Here is a 17,148-nt window from a genome sequence, read left to right on the forward strand (position 1 = left end):
GAACCATAGAGGTAATATTATAAAAACATAGCTTTAGAGGAAATACATGAAAAAGAGTCATTCTAATACCACTATCCAAATACAGCTACTCTTAATTTTTGGGTATTTGTTTTCCCTACCAGTCTGTTCTACACATTTAAATATATATATAAATTTGAGCATAGTGTTGCAGAGACTTATGCTTCTTGTATATCTTTTTAAATTAAATTTGTCTCAGATGTTTCTCCCTGGGAATAAAAATGTACCTTTTACTAACAGGGTTTCTTATTGGAGTAATTAAAATGTTCTGGAATTAGATGATGGTTAATGGTTGAACAACTTTGTGAAAATAGTAAAAACTGCTGAATTTTACACATTAAATGAATGAATTTTACAAGTGAATTATACCTTAAAAGTACCCTTCAGAATATCAAATCTTGGCTAGAGTAAAACCAAAAAACCAAGTACTGATGTTTTGAAATACGAAAACGTGCCCACAACATTATGTACCTAGCAAAAATGATAAACTTTTAGAATCCACATTCAAGAAGCTAACCTTCAAGAAACTACCATTTGTCAAGGTTAGGATATGAAGTTACTTGTAATGATTATTAAAATACTAGCTTTTCCAGTGTCTTGCCAATGGGTTTCAGCCCCGGGCAAGTTCACTATGGATTCAATGTGACCAAAGAAATTGACAGCAAAACGTTCTTTGGGGTGAAAGGGTTTATTATCTGGCTTGTTCTCCCTGTGGTAGGTCAAGCAGTAGCATCTCTGCCTCTGCCCAGAGCACTGGGCTGAGCTCTCTATATAGCACAATAATAGCTTATTGCCTAAAGGTCTGGACGCGGTAGCCTAGCAACAGGTGAGTTACGTCATCAGGTGGTTTAAGTTCAGTGAGGATCCTGGCCATAGGAAACCCAACTTCCCTACACTTCACCCCTCCAGGATTCTCGCCTTACAATCTGTACACTTTCAGTCTTCTGCAATGGACCCTGTGCGAGAAAGCTGGAGCACTGTGACCAGATTCCACAATAGCAACAGAGGATAACAACTTAGAGATAATAAAAATTAGGATACAGCAAGATTTTGATACAGGTAACAAAAATTATAATAATCCTCAAACCAGAGGAGGTTCCTAATAACAAAACTTTTAATAATCCTCAAACCAGAGGAAGTTCTCAATCCACAAAGACTTTAGGGTCGATAAGACACATGTTTTAATGCTACCGACATAGGCAAATCCTGTCCATCAGGTAGGATGCATGCAAGAGAGTGGTCCTGTGATAGGACTGAAGCAAAAGAGGGATCCCCTCCAGGTCTAGTATACCATACTTTTACTCCTTTCCCTGTGGGGGTTGCTGAAGGGTCTATATATAGTGCTACTGGAGGTGCATGCACTGGACATAATGATAAAACAACACTCCCCGGTAAGATGCTCCTACCTTCTGACTGTTCAGGATACACTACTGTGACCTTTGGTGGCCACTCTACTGTTATTCCAGGAATACACAGGAGAGCCAGCCATCGTTGGTCCAGGTGTCGAAAGGTCGAAGGCCACATCCACTAAATGGAGTCTCCGGGATTCAGTGCAGTTGGTGTTGGCAGCAAGATGTTATTCTGGTGGCCAAACCTCAACTTCAGTGATTCTTCCTTGGTTTGTACTTGCAGTTGTATAGGGGAGGCAGCCATATGCGTTCACATGTCTACGGGGCTCACGGCTACCTTTCGGGGTCTGTTGTTCAAACACCGTAGCATGGTCCATAAGCAGACTGAACATCTCCGCAGACTATTGGTATCTGACTTTAGTCCAGATTTTAGCAAGCTATTGTGCCCCTCTATCATGCCTGCTGCAGTAGATTGCATGGCACATGAAACTTTCATTTGATTCCCAGCTGGCGCACTCATTCCTGCAGTGTATGTCCATTAAAATGGGTGCCCTGAGGAGGGTGGAGCCAAGATGGCGGCGTGATTAGAGCAGTGGAAATCTCCTCCCAAAACCATATATATTTTTGAAAATATAACAAATACAACTATCCCTAAAAGAGAGACCAGAAGATACAGGACAACAGCCAGGCTACATCTACACCTGCAAGAACCCAGTGCCTCACAAAGGGGATAAGATACAAGCCACGGCCTGGCAGGACCCGAGCGCTCCTCACCCCAGCTCCCGGCAGGAGGAGAGGAGTCGGAGCGGGGAGGGAGAGGGAGCCCAGGACTGCTAAATACCCAGCCCCAGCCATCCGCACCGGGAATGCAGATACACAGTGCATGGGATGCTGGATACTAGGGAAACAGGATAGTAAAACCTGCGAGCGGGTCCCTGCAGCCAGTGTTCCCGGGACAAAGAAAAGCGAGTGCTTTTTGAAAGTCTTAAAGGGACAGGGACCCCACAGCTGGACAGAAGTGTCCCGGGACACTCAGCCCAGCTGCTGGGAATCCCGGGGAACTCCGGACGCCCTAACCCCCTGGGCGGCAGCGCAGCTCAGAGGCCCCTCACGGTGATAAACAGCCTCCCACCCATTCCCCCTCTGATGTGGCTCCGCCATAGCGGAGCAGCAGCCTGAAAGCGGCCATGCCCACAGCAACCACGGAGCTTACTCCACAGAGGCCGGGCAAGAATCAGAGACCCCGTCTGTGCGCAGCTGCCCAGGACAAGCGGCTAGGGATCACCATTCTCCCAGGAGAGGAAGGCCACAAACTAGCAAGAAGGGACGTTCTCCCAGCCGACACACGCGCCAGCTCTCCACAACTACCTCTATTGCCATGAAAAGGCAGAAGAATTTGATCCAGACCAAAATCAAAGAGACAACCCCTGAGAAGGAGCTTGGAGAGATAGACCTAACCAATCTTCTTGAAAAAGAATTCAAAATAAAGGTCATAACCATGCTGATGGAGCTGCAGAGAAAAATGCAAGAGCTAACTAACAAAGTAGGGAGAGAGACTACAGAAATAAAACAATCTCTGGAAGGATTTAAAAGCAGAATGGATGAGATGCAAGAGGCCATTGATGGAATAGAAACCAGAGAACAGGAATGCATGGAAGCTGATGCAGAGAGATAAAAAGATCTCCAGGAATGAAACAATATTAAGAGAATTGTGTGACCAATACAAAAGGACCAATATCCGCATTGTAGGGGTACCAGAAGAAGAAGAGAGAGAAAAAGGGATAGAAAGTGTATTTGAAGAAATAATTTCTGAAAAATTCCCCGAACTGGGGGAGGAAATAGTCACTCAGACCACATAAGTACACAGAACTCCCAACAAAAGGGACCCAAGGAGGACAACACCAAGACACATAGTAATTAAAATGGCAAAGATCAAGGACAAGGACAGAGTTTTAAAGGCAGCTCGAGAGAGGAAAAAGGTCACCTACAAAGGAAAACCCATCAGGCTATCATCAGACTTCTCACCAGAAGCCTTACAGGCCAGAAGAGAATGGCATGATACATTTAGTGCAATGAAACAGAAGGGCCTTAAACCAAGGATATTGACTGTATCCAGCATGATTATCATTTAAATATGAAGGAGGGATTAAACAATTCCCAGACAAGCAAAAGTTGAGGGAATTTGCCTCCCACAAACCACCTCTACAAGGTATTTTAGAGGGACTGCTCTAGATGGGAGCACTCCTAAGGCTAAATAGATGTCACCAGAGAAAATAAAATCACAGCAAAGAAAGCAGACTAACTAAAGGCAAGACAAGTAGTGATTTTACAGCATCTTACTATGCTGATGGACAGTGACTGTAATGGGGTTTGTGGAGGGTACTTGGTGAAGGGGGGAGCCTAGTAAACATAATGTTCTTCATGTAATTGTAGATTAATGATAACAACAACAACAAAAAAATTAGTCTCCTGATCACTCTCAATTACCTGTGGTCAGCCATAGGCAGCAAAAAGACGCTCCAGGCCTTGTTTGGTCATCTGCTGGTCTGCACAACAGGTGGGAAAAGCAACCAGAAGTCCAGCTGTTGTGTCCACACAAGTCATCACATACTGATATCCTTCTGACACAGGTAGAGGCCCAATGTAGTCTATCTGGCACCTGACGAGGGGTATAGGCCCCTTAACTATTCTCCCATGTTGCTGTGGAACTCGGTGTACATCCCTTTTGGAGCACATGACACATTCCTGCCGGGCTCTACTAACTTCTTCAAAGGTCGAAGGCAAGCCCCACCGATGGTCTACAGCCCACATTGTCTTTTGCCCCGCATGCAACAAATGCTGATGTAGCCATTGGGCTACATCAGAGGCAGGCTTTCCTTGTAACCAATGTTATCTGGGCCAATTTATCTGCTGCATCATTTCCTGGGGATGCCAGTGGCAAATGACCTGTCACATGGTATACTGTACCACAGGCCCATAAGTCTTGCCACAATTCTTGTCCCCAAAGGGGTCGGGGACCAACCAGCCAGTTGGCATGATACCAGGTTGGTAGCCACAGGGTCAAGCCCCGATAGACAGCTCAGCTGTCTGTGCAGACAACTATAGGGGAGGGCTCCTTGCGGATCACAAGCCAGACAGCCTGCAACTCTGCCCATTGGCTGCTCTTACCCTCACCATCTTCCATCCATATTGTCTCAGTCTTACGATGGAAAGCTATGGCCCTCCATTTTGGGAGCTGCCGACTGTTGGAGCCATCTGTGTACCATGCATCTTTGGGTATAGGGGCTCTTCCCTCCTAATAGGGACTCTACTACTAATGGTTCAAAAGCAAGTTCTTCCTGCTTTTCACTAGTATATGTCACTGGCCCCAACAAGCATTGGAGTTCTTCACTCAAGGGGCTACTAGAGAGGGCACTACGCTGCTGTAGGTAAGCACCCCACTTGGCTAGTGTGGGTGTTCGTGCCACACCACTCCTTGGCTTTTGGGTCCAGTCTCGTACCCACCCCAAGATGGCATAGGTGGTTATTACCTTTTATTGGGGCCATTCCAGTGAAGGGTTCTGTAGCCAGCAAGGCGTGGTACACGGCAGCCAGTTGTTTTTCTATCAAAGTGTATCGTACCTCTGCCCCTTTCCAGAGTTGTGACCAGAATCCAACGGGTTGGCGAGTTCATTCAAGCCGCTGCCAGAGACCCCAGCTGTAACCGTCTTCAGTGACATGAACGTCCAGCTCACAGGGCCTTGATGGGTCTATCACAGTCAAGGCCTGCATGGCCTTGACTGCCCGTTTTGCTGTAGTAAAGGCAGATGCACATGTCTCATCCCAGTTCCACCTGATGCCCTTTTGTACCAACCGGTATAAGGGCTTCAGAATTTGTGCCAAGTGTGGGATAAACACTCTCCAGTATCCTAGAAGACCCAGAAACTCCTGTAGCAATGCTGCAGTTGTGGGGGTAGGAAAGGCCTGGACTTTGTGTATAACTGCTTCTGGTATAACTTTGGTCTTACCCGACCCCCAAGAATTTGACAGACAAACCAGGTCCCTGAACCTTGGTGGTGGTGTTCACAGCCTATCCTTTCTCCTGTAAATGTTAACAGCAGTCTAGGTGCTGCACCTTCTAGATCTGAAAGAGAATCAGACGTGAGCATAACATCATCAATATAATGGTACAGCCACACCATTGGCAGTTTCTCCCATGTAGCCAAGTCCTGGGCTACAAGTCCGTGACAGATGGTGGGGCTGTGGAGGTATCCCTGTGGGAGGACGGTGAAAATCCATTGCCGTCCTTCCCATGTGAAGGCAAACTGTTCCTGACTTTCCTGCTCAATGTCAATGGAAAAGAAGGCATTAGCAAGATCTACCACATAATGGTATGTTCCTAGTTCATGGCTGAGGGTATCCATCAGGCCTGCAATAGAGGGGACAGCAGCATGCATAGAGGGGTATGACCTTATTCGGTTCTCTGTAATCCACAGTCATATGCCAGGAGCCATCTGGCTTTTTGACTGGCCACACTGGGGAATTTAAAGGACTGTGGGTGGGCTTTATAGTACCCACCTTTTCCAGCTCCTCGAGAGTTTCTCCAATCTCTTTATGCCCTCCAGGCGGTTTGTATGGTTTGGTATTAGTCACCTGCTGAGGCACAGGCAAAGCTATGGGTGGGTGCCTAGCATGTCCCCTCAGAACTGCCTTCACCACATGTACTCTCGGTCTGAACTCACCTGCAGTGGTCTGCAGCCATAGACCCTGCAGGATATCAATCCCCAAAATATACTCAGGCAAAGGAGATATATACACAGTATACTCCTTTGGGGGTAGACGCCCTATTCCCAAAGGGATTTAGGCTTTTTTTCACTCTGATAGCCTTCCCCCTGTATCCATCTATGATAATGGGTGTCCCATGGAACCACTCAGGGTTACCATGAATCAGTGAACATTCAGCCCCAGTGTCCACCAGAGCCAGGACATGTTGTATGTTCACTGGGGACCAATGGATAGCTATTTCAGCATGTGGCCTCCAGTTCCCCCCTGGTCCCTCAGGGTGAATACCTTGACTTCCCCCTCAGTCAAGTGTTGTTCCCCAATCACCTTCCTGTGTGTGCTCAATTGAGGTTGGCTCTCTCCCCAGCAGGAAGTCTTCCAAACACACAGGCCGGACTTGTGCCCCTGTCTCTGACCTCTGCCTCTTTGATCTTAATGGCTGGAACTGCTGCTCTGGTTTCAGGTATTGCCACAGCTCTAGTAAGATCCTGTTTGACTTCCCATCTAATTTCCTCCCATCTGCTCCTGCCCCTATTAAATCAACCCACATCTGCGTCCTAGTAACCTTCATGGGGCCCTGTGAATTATTCTTGTGGGTAACAGGTCTTATTTCTTTCTGGATTCTCATTGCTTCTGCCTCTCCTAAGTCTGCTACTTTATGTGTCACCTCACTTATGGGATGCCCTCAGTGAGGGGAAAGAATGACCACTAGAGACCCAAAGAGGGATGTAGGAGCTGTTTGAAGTACATTATTTCTCATCCCAGTAGTGAAAATCTCTTCATCTGGGCCATAATTCTCTCGACTCTAGATGGCATTTCTTATGCCTAACTCTTGTAGCACCTGTTGGAATTCAGCACATGTTTGCCATCTAACTGGACAGGATGGTAGATCACCCGGATTGGGCCACACAGCACGAAGTGCAGCCATAAGCCAATCAAGAAGGGAGTGACTCCCTGGGGTCTGATGTGCATTTTGTAATCGCTGCCTCAAGGCAGGCTGCACTGTCAGGGAAGACAGCATTCCCATCTCTGATCTCAACAGAACAATTCCATCCACCTCTAAGTCCCACAGACGCAGGAGCCAAGCCGATACTGATTCCGAGGGCTTCTGCTGAAACCAGGAGCCCAAATCCACTGGCTCGGCCTGTGTATAGGGGTGGACCATAGAGTGCTCCACGACCTGGGGAGGGGGCTGCTCCTGTCCTTGGGGAACTCTCAGCTGGTGGGTCTTTATTTTCTTTACAACCACTGGGTGTGCTTTCAGTACAGGAGGTGCTAGTGCCTCCGGCACCACCCCTTCATCTTTCCCCAGCTCCTCCATTTTTGGGGCTGATGACACCTTTCTCTCCCCTCCCCCGAGTGCCTCCTCTGCTACAATCTTTACCTTTCTATCTCAGTCTTCAGAAGGTGTCTTACTTTCACCTCAGTGCTTTGCAGCTGACGTTCTCATGCCACCTCTGCCTGTGCTTCCGTCAGGAGTTCGTCTTTTTTCTTAATGGCCTCTTCCTCCTTCAGAACACCTGGCAGCGCTGCCATCTCGTCTCCAATGGCACCTTGCTACCCATGCTCTTGTGCTGCCTCCTCTCACATCAAGGCCATCTCCTTCCTTAGGGAATCCACAGAGGTTTGCAGCTCATGTTCTCGTGCCACCTCCTCTTGCATCAATGCCATTTCCCTCCTCAGGGAATCCACAGAAGTTTGCAGCTCGCGTTCTCATGCCGCCATTTCTTGGGTCTCCTCTGTAGACCTTTTTAAGACTGAGAAGCATCCAACCCACAGTCCCTGCTGCCTCCCGGCACTCTGCTTCTCAAAGGATCTTCTTACGATGCTAAGAGCCACCCCTACTGTCTCAGGTGTCACCTTCACTTGCCTCCAGTCCTGGGGTGGGGCCCAATTCTCTAGGAGGCAAGCCACCTCAGACCACATACCCACTGGGGACAATCCACTGTTTCCCCATTCACAGGGGCAGCCCGCTGAAGCACCCCTTCCATAAGGGCAGCCGTCTTTTTCCTTAGTCAACAATGAACCCTTTCGACTTTCGCCAATTGTCTTGCCAATGGGTTTCAGCCCTGGGCAAGTTTGCTATGGATTCAGTGTGACCAAATAAATTGACAGCAAAACGTTCTTTTGGGTGTAAGGGTTTATTACCCGGTTTATTCTCCTGGCAGTAGATGGAGCACTAGTCTCTGCCTCCGCCCAGAGTACTGGGCTGAGCTCTATATAGCACAGTAATAGCTTATTGCCTAAAGGTGTGGAAGTGGTAGCCTAGCAACAGGCCAGTTACATCATCAGGTAGTTTAAGTTCAGTGAGGATCCTGGCCTTAGGAACCTCAACTTCCCCACATCCGGCTATATATCTGTGTAAGGTTAGATTTTCTTATATGATTATATACTTCAACCAAAACAACATATTGCAGAATCAGTTGTAAGAATCCAGCTGTCTTCTGTAAAGCCAGCCATTAAATATATTTTCAAAAATATAAAATAGTGTCACTTTTCTCACTAAGTTTTTTGGAAAATAGGTTTTTAAAAAGGTTCTTTATATCAAAATATTGTTTATGTTAATATGTAATAGGCTTATTATTCCTTTATATAAATTAATATTTAAAAAATTTCTCAGATTTAATTTCTAATTTGGTAAGTATCAATACATAGAACCTAATTAAACAAAAAGTTTTTGAAAAATCCTTAACTTTTTAAAGTAGGTCCTTAGACCAAGAATTGGTGAACTGCTTGCTGACCTACAGACAGCATAATGATGCTTCCTTTTTATTTCTGATATTATGCATTTGTTCCGTTTCCTGTTTCAAAAAAGAAAAAAAAGAGGACATGTCCCATTCTCACAGTTTTCAGATTATTTTCAAAAGACATATGTAAAAAAGTGATGGCAAAACATCTGCAATTGCATTAATTAATTTTAAAACTCCACAGGCCTAGTTTAGTCTGTGCATAAGTTGATTTCCATATTTTGTTTTGCAGATTCCCCACAAAATGACATAAAATTCAGTTAAAAACAGAACCCCCCTGGCAGCAGTGACACAATAGTAGCAAGACCACCGCTGGTTCCCAGATCCTGGTGTTTAATACAGTTCTCCAGTTAAAGGAACCAGTGCTGATTCTAGGACTGGGCAAGAGATACATAAGATCGCCTGGAGCATCTTGTGGTGCAAACAAGTAAGAAAGTGCTTAAACAAACCACAATGATAGGAATATGTCAAAGATACTTCGGAGCCAAATGAAAGAGCTCCTAATGGCCAAAGTTGGAATAATTTGAGCATGAGCAAGAAAATAAGTAAAGTATACGGTAGTATTGGATTATAATCTGAAGTATAAAATAGCTATCCATGGCTCTATACCGGTGAAATAATAGAACATAAAAATAAACGAAGGAGAGAGAAATCTGTGCAGAAGAATTCCAAGTTAGGTTGATACTCTTGTCTTCAACAAGGTAGGGCATAGCTCCCTACTCCCTAAGTGTGTTTTCTTCATAATGGTTTCCTTCAAAGAGTCCACTAATTAAAGGAGATTGGGAGGACAGCAGAGAAACCTTATAAACACCACCTCAGCTAGGTGATCAGTATTAACATCAACAGTGGTAAGTCATATTGATAGTATGCTTCAAGGAATAGATGTAATGAAAATGGCACATTATCCTCCCGAAAACCCATAACCTTAGTCTAATCATGAGAAAAACATCAGAAAAATCCTAGTAGAGGGACATTTTATAAAATACTTGCCCAGCATTCCCTCAGACTGTCAGGGTCATCTGACAAAAAAGAAAAAATCTGAGAAACTCTAATAGCCAAGAGGAGCATAAGGAGATGTGATTAAATGAAATGTGGCATCCTGGATAGGGTCCTGAAACAAAAAGGATATTATGTAAAAACCTAAGGAAATTTAAATAAAGTACGACTATATATAATGTATATTAGTTTATTAATTATAACAAATATACTATACTAATGTAAGATGGTACTATGAGGTAACACTGGGTTTGCATATATGGGAACTCTATTACCTTTTCAGTTTTTCTCTAAAAATTTTTTTAAAAAATAAAGTTTATTTAAAAAAAATACTGAGTTCCTTAAGGTAGATTTATAACCTAAAATGATGTACTGCACAACTTTTACCAGATTTTTGCTTATATTCCACTCGTAAATACATACTACCTTTAGAGCAATGCAAGTTTAAAAAATATCTAGTAGAAGAGTAATTTGCTTAAGGGTATGGCACAGCTAGTTCTTGAAACAGGCCCAACATTAATTATGCTGCATTTGCTGCCAGCTGAGGGCCTACTCACAAATGGTAACAAGTTTTTATATAACCTTAAGTCCTTTGGTATCAGTTAAAAATTTTTATCTTCAACCAAAATTCTTGAAAAAAAATATTGGCTGTACCTTTGAAAGTATAATTTGCTACCTCAAAAGCCCTTTCTTATTCTTTGATATAATTTTAACAGATTTTTAATAATGTAAAGATAAATACTGGTTTTAAATAAGTAGTTTATTTCTCTACTTTTCAGAATAACCTTGCCTTAGGTAGTTGAATGATGATTTGGTTGTCTTTTTATTACTAAAGCAAGTGTGACTGACTCACCTGACAGTCAGACCATGCATTAGGAAAAGAGCAACTCAGATATTTTCTTGTGGGGGTGAGGGGAGGAAATGTGTTCCTTATATTTTTTCTAAGAGACAAGCATATTAATTTGTAACATTTTAATTAATCAAAACGTGAAAATGTGCATGCTAGCAAACCCAGCAAACAATTTCAACCTTTTCAACAAGGAATTTAAAGCCTTACTTGGCTATCTTTTCCTTTGGTTTATTTATAAATGAAAGAATTAAAAAATGAGTTCTATTATTTGAAATTTTAAACAGACTTTTCCGTGAATTAGTAAGAAAGAAAATACTTCAAGAAAAATTGTAAGTACCTGAACCATTATTTCAGTAGCCTGTGATGTTCCATATTTGTGCTGTCCAATTATGTGATCTTATTCCTGTTTTAGCTGAAATAACTACCAAATAACTAGACCAAAGAAATACGAGATAATTAGGCCAAAGCTGTTAATGTTGGAATTGCATATGATAGATAGATAGTTCAAGAGGAACTGAAAGAAAATACTAGTTAACGTTAGGCACCTTTTAAAGTTAAAAATTAAAAGAGCTTAAGGGAGAGGATTAGGATCAGAATCCACCATAAACAGTAGTTTCAGTCCTGGAGTCTGTTCACCTTTACCTAGGTCCATCCCTAGTCTGCAGGAACTTCAAGGAGTGACCTACCTTGGAAGAAGTCATACAGCTTGGATAATGACTTTTAGGCAATTGTCTTGCCCAGATAGACTCTTCAGGCATCACATCTGCTGTAATTACTATAATCCAAATGCCAGTTTGAATCTATATGGTATGAACAGGAGGGCATCTGGTGCTGCCTGAGTCTTTGGGTATACTTGCTCACTTTGACAGCCACATGATAACATTGCTTCTAAGAGAAATTTTGTACTATATGCAAAATTTCCAGCATTTATGACATGCTACAATTCAATGCATTTTCATGAAACAGCTGTCAAGTGTTTCAGTGTTCAGGCAAATCTAAGTGATAATTTTGAGCTCAATTTAAAAAAGGGATCTTGCTAAATAACTATTAAGTAGCATATGTTAATTAGTAAAAGTGTGAGATTATTTGGTTGTAGTTTTATTTATCATGGCTCAAAAGAACAGTGAGTCTTGGACGCTCTGATGTCTTACCATTTGATTATCTTTTAGCATCTGGGAAGGAGCAAAGGAAAGATATTTTTAACATCCATTCATTAGTGAGTGTCATCTGTAATGAGCTGGTAGTTTTCATTGACAGGATACTATATATCATTGATTCTAAGAGACATTTTTCAATTTTATTCACTGAAATTTGTGTTCTTACTATCAGTGGCATGTCATAGTTCAATTGGCAACTTTTTTTTCTTAGTGGTATGTAAAAGATCAGCCTTAAAATCAATTGTTTCTGTTTTGATGAGAAACAGCATCTATCTCTATTAGTATGCAAAAGAATAACAACAATAAAAAATAGTGACCCCCATACCTGAGGAGCACTTTCTTGATAGCCTCTATTTTCTTAAACTAGACCAAGACTGGAAAGTAAGCAGAAAGGTTTCATGAAGCTTAAAATTGCTGTTATGAAGCTCATGAAATAATTACCATGTACTTTCACATAAAATATTCTTTTGTCTTCAAGTATAGGGCTTTATTTCACACCTATTCTTACAGGCCTGGATATCTGAGTGTAAGAGTCCCTGAGAATTTGAAAGAGTAAAAAAAGATGTGCACATAAATGTTTATTAAGCAACAGTTCTGGGGCTTTTTTACTTTTAGCTGACAATGAGAGTGAGAATAAACAAATAAAATTTAAAACCTATATTTAAAAACAACACAAAACCCAGAACTGGCTGCACAGTGCTATTTCAATATGAGCAGATAGCCTAACAACACAAATCACCCTGATTACAGCTTGGAAGAGATTCTTTATCAAAATTCTGTCTGGCTGATTCCTTTAACGGACAAAATGTATTCTGTTTTTTCATTTTGATTGGGGAACCTTTGTTGTTGATTAAATTTTCTCCTCATATAGCTTAATGGAGTTGCTAGAACACGTTTTACCCTGAAAGTGTCAGAAAAAAAGAAATAAAACTTTTGTGATACTGACCTGTCAGACATCTGGAATGGGATTTGATTCTGTAATCCCAGTGGTATCTAACCCTCTTCATGCGACCTATGTTGCTAAATGCACCAGAGTGCCATTTTTAGGCCTAGAGCTAAGGACTGGGCACAGGAGGTAAGAAAGTGTGAGGAAAGTAGTAGAGGAGAAAAACTTAGAGCATGGTGCTGAAGAGTGTTTCTAGAAGGCCCTCAGAAGGCAGTTATGCACAGATAAAACAGTTGCACAACTGCATTATTTTTGTTTGGAATAAACACAGTCTCTGTATCTCCATAAATTCTTAGTATTAGGGGGCCTTTCAGGATATTTCTCTAAGATGTGAATTCTTAGCATAAGTTTGCTCGCTGTGAGCACTGTTAGCCTAAGAGTAGTTAATACATTTTGTGTCTTGGCAGGTTTCCAGCATTGACTAACTAGGTTTTTGCCTACTTAAATTCTTCAGGCAATTTCCCTTGGCTGCTGTGTTCTTCACACTCTGCCCTAACCTGTTTTGTATGTAGTCTGCCTTTGAGCTCTGCTTAGACACTTCCAGCTTTTATTTCTAAAGGAACCTTTAATAAAGTATTGATTTGTATGTTCTTAAATTATTTGTTGTTGATTATAAAAGCAATTCTGTATAGAAAACATTAACAGAAAAATTCTTTTCATCCTACCACCCGGTGAACTGATGTTAACATTTTAGTGTGTTTTAGTATATATAGTCTTTTTCCTCTGCCTTTATGTATTTTGTGTACGGGTGGGAGAGAGAAAAATAAATGGTGATTTTTATTTTTTTTGAATGAGAATCCTTTCAAATTTGCTCCTAGGCATGAAGAATAATTTTTAAAATAAACTTTTTTTCAGAACAATTTTAGAATCACAGGAAAGTTGGAAAGATAGTTCAGAGACGCTCATATGCCCAGCTTTCCCTAATGTTAATCTTCTGTAACTATGGTACAGTTGTAAAAACAAAGAAATTAGCACTCATACAATCCTTTTAGCTAAATTGCAGACTTTATATATGGATTTCCTCAGTTTTTCCACTATTGTCTTTTTTCTTCTCAAATATCCACTCCAGACACCATATTGTGTTTTAAAAGAACAGTGTTGTCCTTTTATTCTGCTTAACTTTATACCATGAACATTTCTATGTCATTAAATAATACTGTAAATAATGCTTGCTAATGGCCCCATTAAAGTTCATCAAGTGGATACTTTTGATATTTTTGTTAACGATTTTTTTGGGGGGGGTGCATTTTGTGAGGGTGAGGAGTGTTAGAAAACACACATCATTTTTATTTGTGGTATATTTGAATCAGTTTAATGCTGGATTATAACAGTAATCATGAATACCTTACTCTAAAAGCAGAAAATAAATAATCAAGTTTGTGTTCCTTTGAGAATAAGTTTAAGAGCCTTTTAGATTGAGTTTAATGCAGAAACTGATGAGCTGGTCATGAGCAATTTGTTCTGAGGTTTAGAGTTACTTGGCCTGTGGCTTAACTTTGAGCAGATTGTGTGTGTGTGTGTACATTTTATATACACATAGTCAATATTTAGGTTTTTAGTATGAGTCTAGCAACTAGCATAATAAATAACCACCTGAGTTTGGAAATAGAGATTTATGGTATATTCTACTTACACACTTACATATTCTTTTTTGAAAATTACCCTTTTATTTACTTTTCTGTTAATTGGTGCTCAGAAAATAGTTTCAGCATATTATATAAAAAGTGAAGATGCCTAGAAATTGCCTTGTTAACTTTTTTGTATTGTAACTGTTTTGTTGATGTTTCTAGCTTAATTGGTTTTGAATAACTTGTAATTTAACGTGAAGTTGAAAGTTAGAGTGATTTGAAGTTAGTGTTTTGTTGTTTTAAAGAATAAAGTGCTAAAAGCCAAATGCTTTTAAAGAACTGTAGGGTGTACCATACCTAAGGAAAATAGTGTAACACCCATACTTTTTTAACCTCTGTTGCTCAGTTTAGTAAATATTAATCATGCTATAGTTCAGTCCTTGCCAGCAGACTAGTATCAAATAGTAAATTTATAAACTAGAGGTTTATTGCAAGGTTAAGCAATCATTTGTTAATTTGACACAGTTACTTAAGTTAATTATAGAAATAATAACTGAGTTGAAGCATATAAACATAGAATTCTAGTGTAAAATGCTTACAGAAAACAATGCACTGTCTCCATAAGATCAAATATGTTCATTCCTATTTTCAGAGTTAATGATAAATGTTTTCTGGAGAATGCCTATATTTTCTTATTGCTGTCTTATAATCATGTACCTTCTTTCTATGGTGCAATCTGTGAAGTGTTAGTAGAGAGAGCTACGTGATCTGTCATACAGAAGGTTCATCACTTTGATGTTGCTATAAGACAGTGTTTGATTTCCTTGTACATATTTCTACATTGCAACATCAAGCAGTAAACTGGGTTTCTTTGAGAGTTCCCAAGGATGATGATGTTTTTTCCCTGTGATTAAAGGTACTGGGATTGTTGCCATTGGTACTGATCACATTATTGAATTGGCTAAGGCAGAGTGACTCATCTGCTGGATTTGCACATTTGTTGGTGTGTTTTTATATCTTAGGGCAGGCATTATGGGCACTCAGACTTAATAGTGCAGATTTTATCAAACCAGTGTTGCAGAGTATAAGTATGTTTTGAGGTTAAAAAATTTCAGTATTAAATTATGACTAGTGTTATTAAAAGTAGATTGTATTCTGCATCATCTTCCATTTTTAATTTTCTCTTGTTTTATTTTTAGGAAGCTATTTTAGTACCTTTTTCTCAGGATTTGCTAAGTACACATGCACAATTGCTGATTGATAGATAGATGGTAGAAAAAGATAGATTCTTTTTTTTCTGTTCCTAAAAGCCAGAATGCATGATTGAAAGTGATTTTGTCAAATTCAGTGTGACATATGACGTGAAGTGGGGAAGACTTTTTCTAGGTCTGGAAGGGATATCTAAGGTTCATGTCATCATCCATAATATAATGATACTCACTGTGGGTCCAGATGCTGTAGGGAGAATGTTCATGTTTATAGACTGATGCCATGACTTCAAGGTTGGACTTTGGGTATCATAGACAATAGAACACTATTAATTTTATTCTTAGGAATTATAAGTTCTCCTTGTATGAACTCTAGATTTTCTGCTTCTACAGGAAAGTAGTGGTGTATTTAAGATGGTAATAGAAAATGTGAACTGCCCTTTGTAGTGCAAACTGGCCCTTCATGAAATGGCACAAGCCTACTTTCTTATCTCCTAACATTTTCCCATGCATACCCTACCTTCCAGCTATAAGGAACTACTTGCTACTTCAGAAGCAGGCCACTTTCTTTTTAGAGCATGCACTCTTCTTGATCTGGCTTGTCTTTGCCCTTTGCAAACTTCCATCTCTTCTTTTAGGACTTGACTTAGAGGTCACCTTTCCCAGGAAGCCTCTCTTTTCACTTTTGTCTTTGTCTTTGCTCTGAGTTAAATGTTACAGCACTGTGAGTCTGCAACTCTGCCATGTAGTCATTTTTTTTTATCTGTCTCCCTCACTAAACATTAAACTTCTTGGAATCAGGGAATGTATCTGTTATGTTTATTTCTAGCATTTAGGTCAGTTCCTGGCAGAGAAAGTTAGTGCTCAGAAAATAGTTGTTAATTGCTTCAGGTGTAGATGGAGAAATGAACTCATTTTACGTTCTGTCCTTATTATTGATAGCTGTTGACAAATCATTTTTATCTATTGAACAACCTTTTGTTAGCTCAGTTCAAACAACTACATCTGAAATAACTGTTACTTTATTAGTATTTTAGATTTAGGAATGATGACAGTTTAAATATACCTAGGCATGGGCTTAATCTTTTTTGAGCATCCTGGTTTTACTTGTCTTTTACAGAGAAAATAGAAATGAGAGGAATCAAGTTTAAATTTCACTATAAGGAATTTAGATTAGACATAAAGTGTTTCCAGAAAATAAAGTACCAGATATTGAAGTGATTTGTAAGTAACGGATTTTTTTTGGAGAGTTAAAAATGGGAGTGTGAATGGTTATGGACTACAAAGGGGTTCACCAACATTACCCTTAGGATAAAAATCCTAAAGGAAGAAAAATAGGTTTAGGAATATGCAGATAAAGCTATATTCATGGATACACACTTAAAAATAGTTGGGTACTTTTTTGGTTTTGTGTGTATATGTGTACTTAAAATTTTCAACTACAAGAAGGCTGTTCCAAGCATCCTTAGTTTTCACAGAATAGTTCTGATTTTGGTGACTAGCGGAATCGACTGAGAAATCTCCCTCACCAGCTTTTTATTTTATTTT

General features: G+C 40.5%; 1 long non-coding RNA gene across 2 annotated transcripts in view; it reads left to right on the forward strand.

The window, feature by feature from the left end:
* LOC130678998 (uncharacterized) overlaps positions 1–17,148 on the forward strand; it is a 109,852-nt gene that overhangs the window by 52,981 nt on the left and 39,723 nt on the right. The gene's annotated exons all lie outside the window — the stretch shown is intronic.

The sequence above is a fragment of the Manis pentadactyla genome, chromosome 10 (assembly GCF_030020395.1).
Source record: "Manis pentadactyla isolate mManPen7 chromosome 10, mManPen7.hap1, whole genome shotgun sequence".
Classification (NCBI taxonomy): Eukaryota; Metazoa; Chordata; class Mammalia; order Pholidota; family Manidae; genus Manis; species Manis pentadactyla.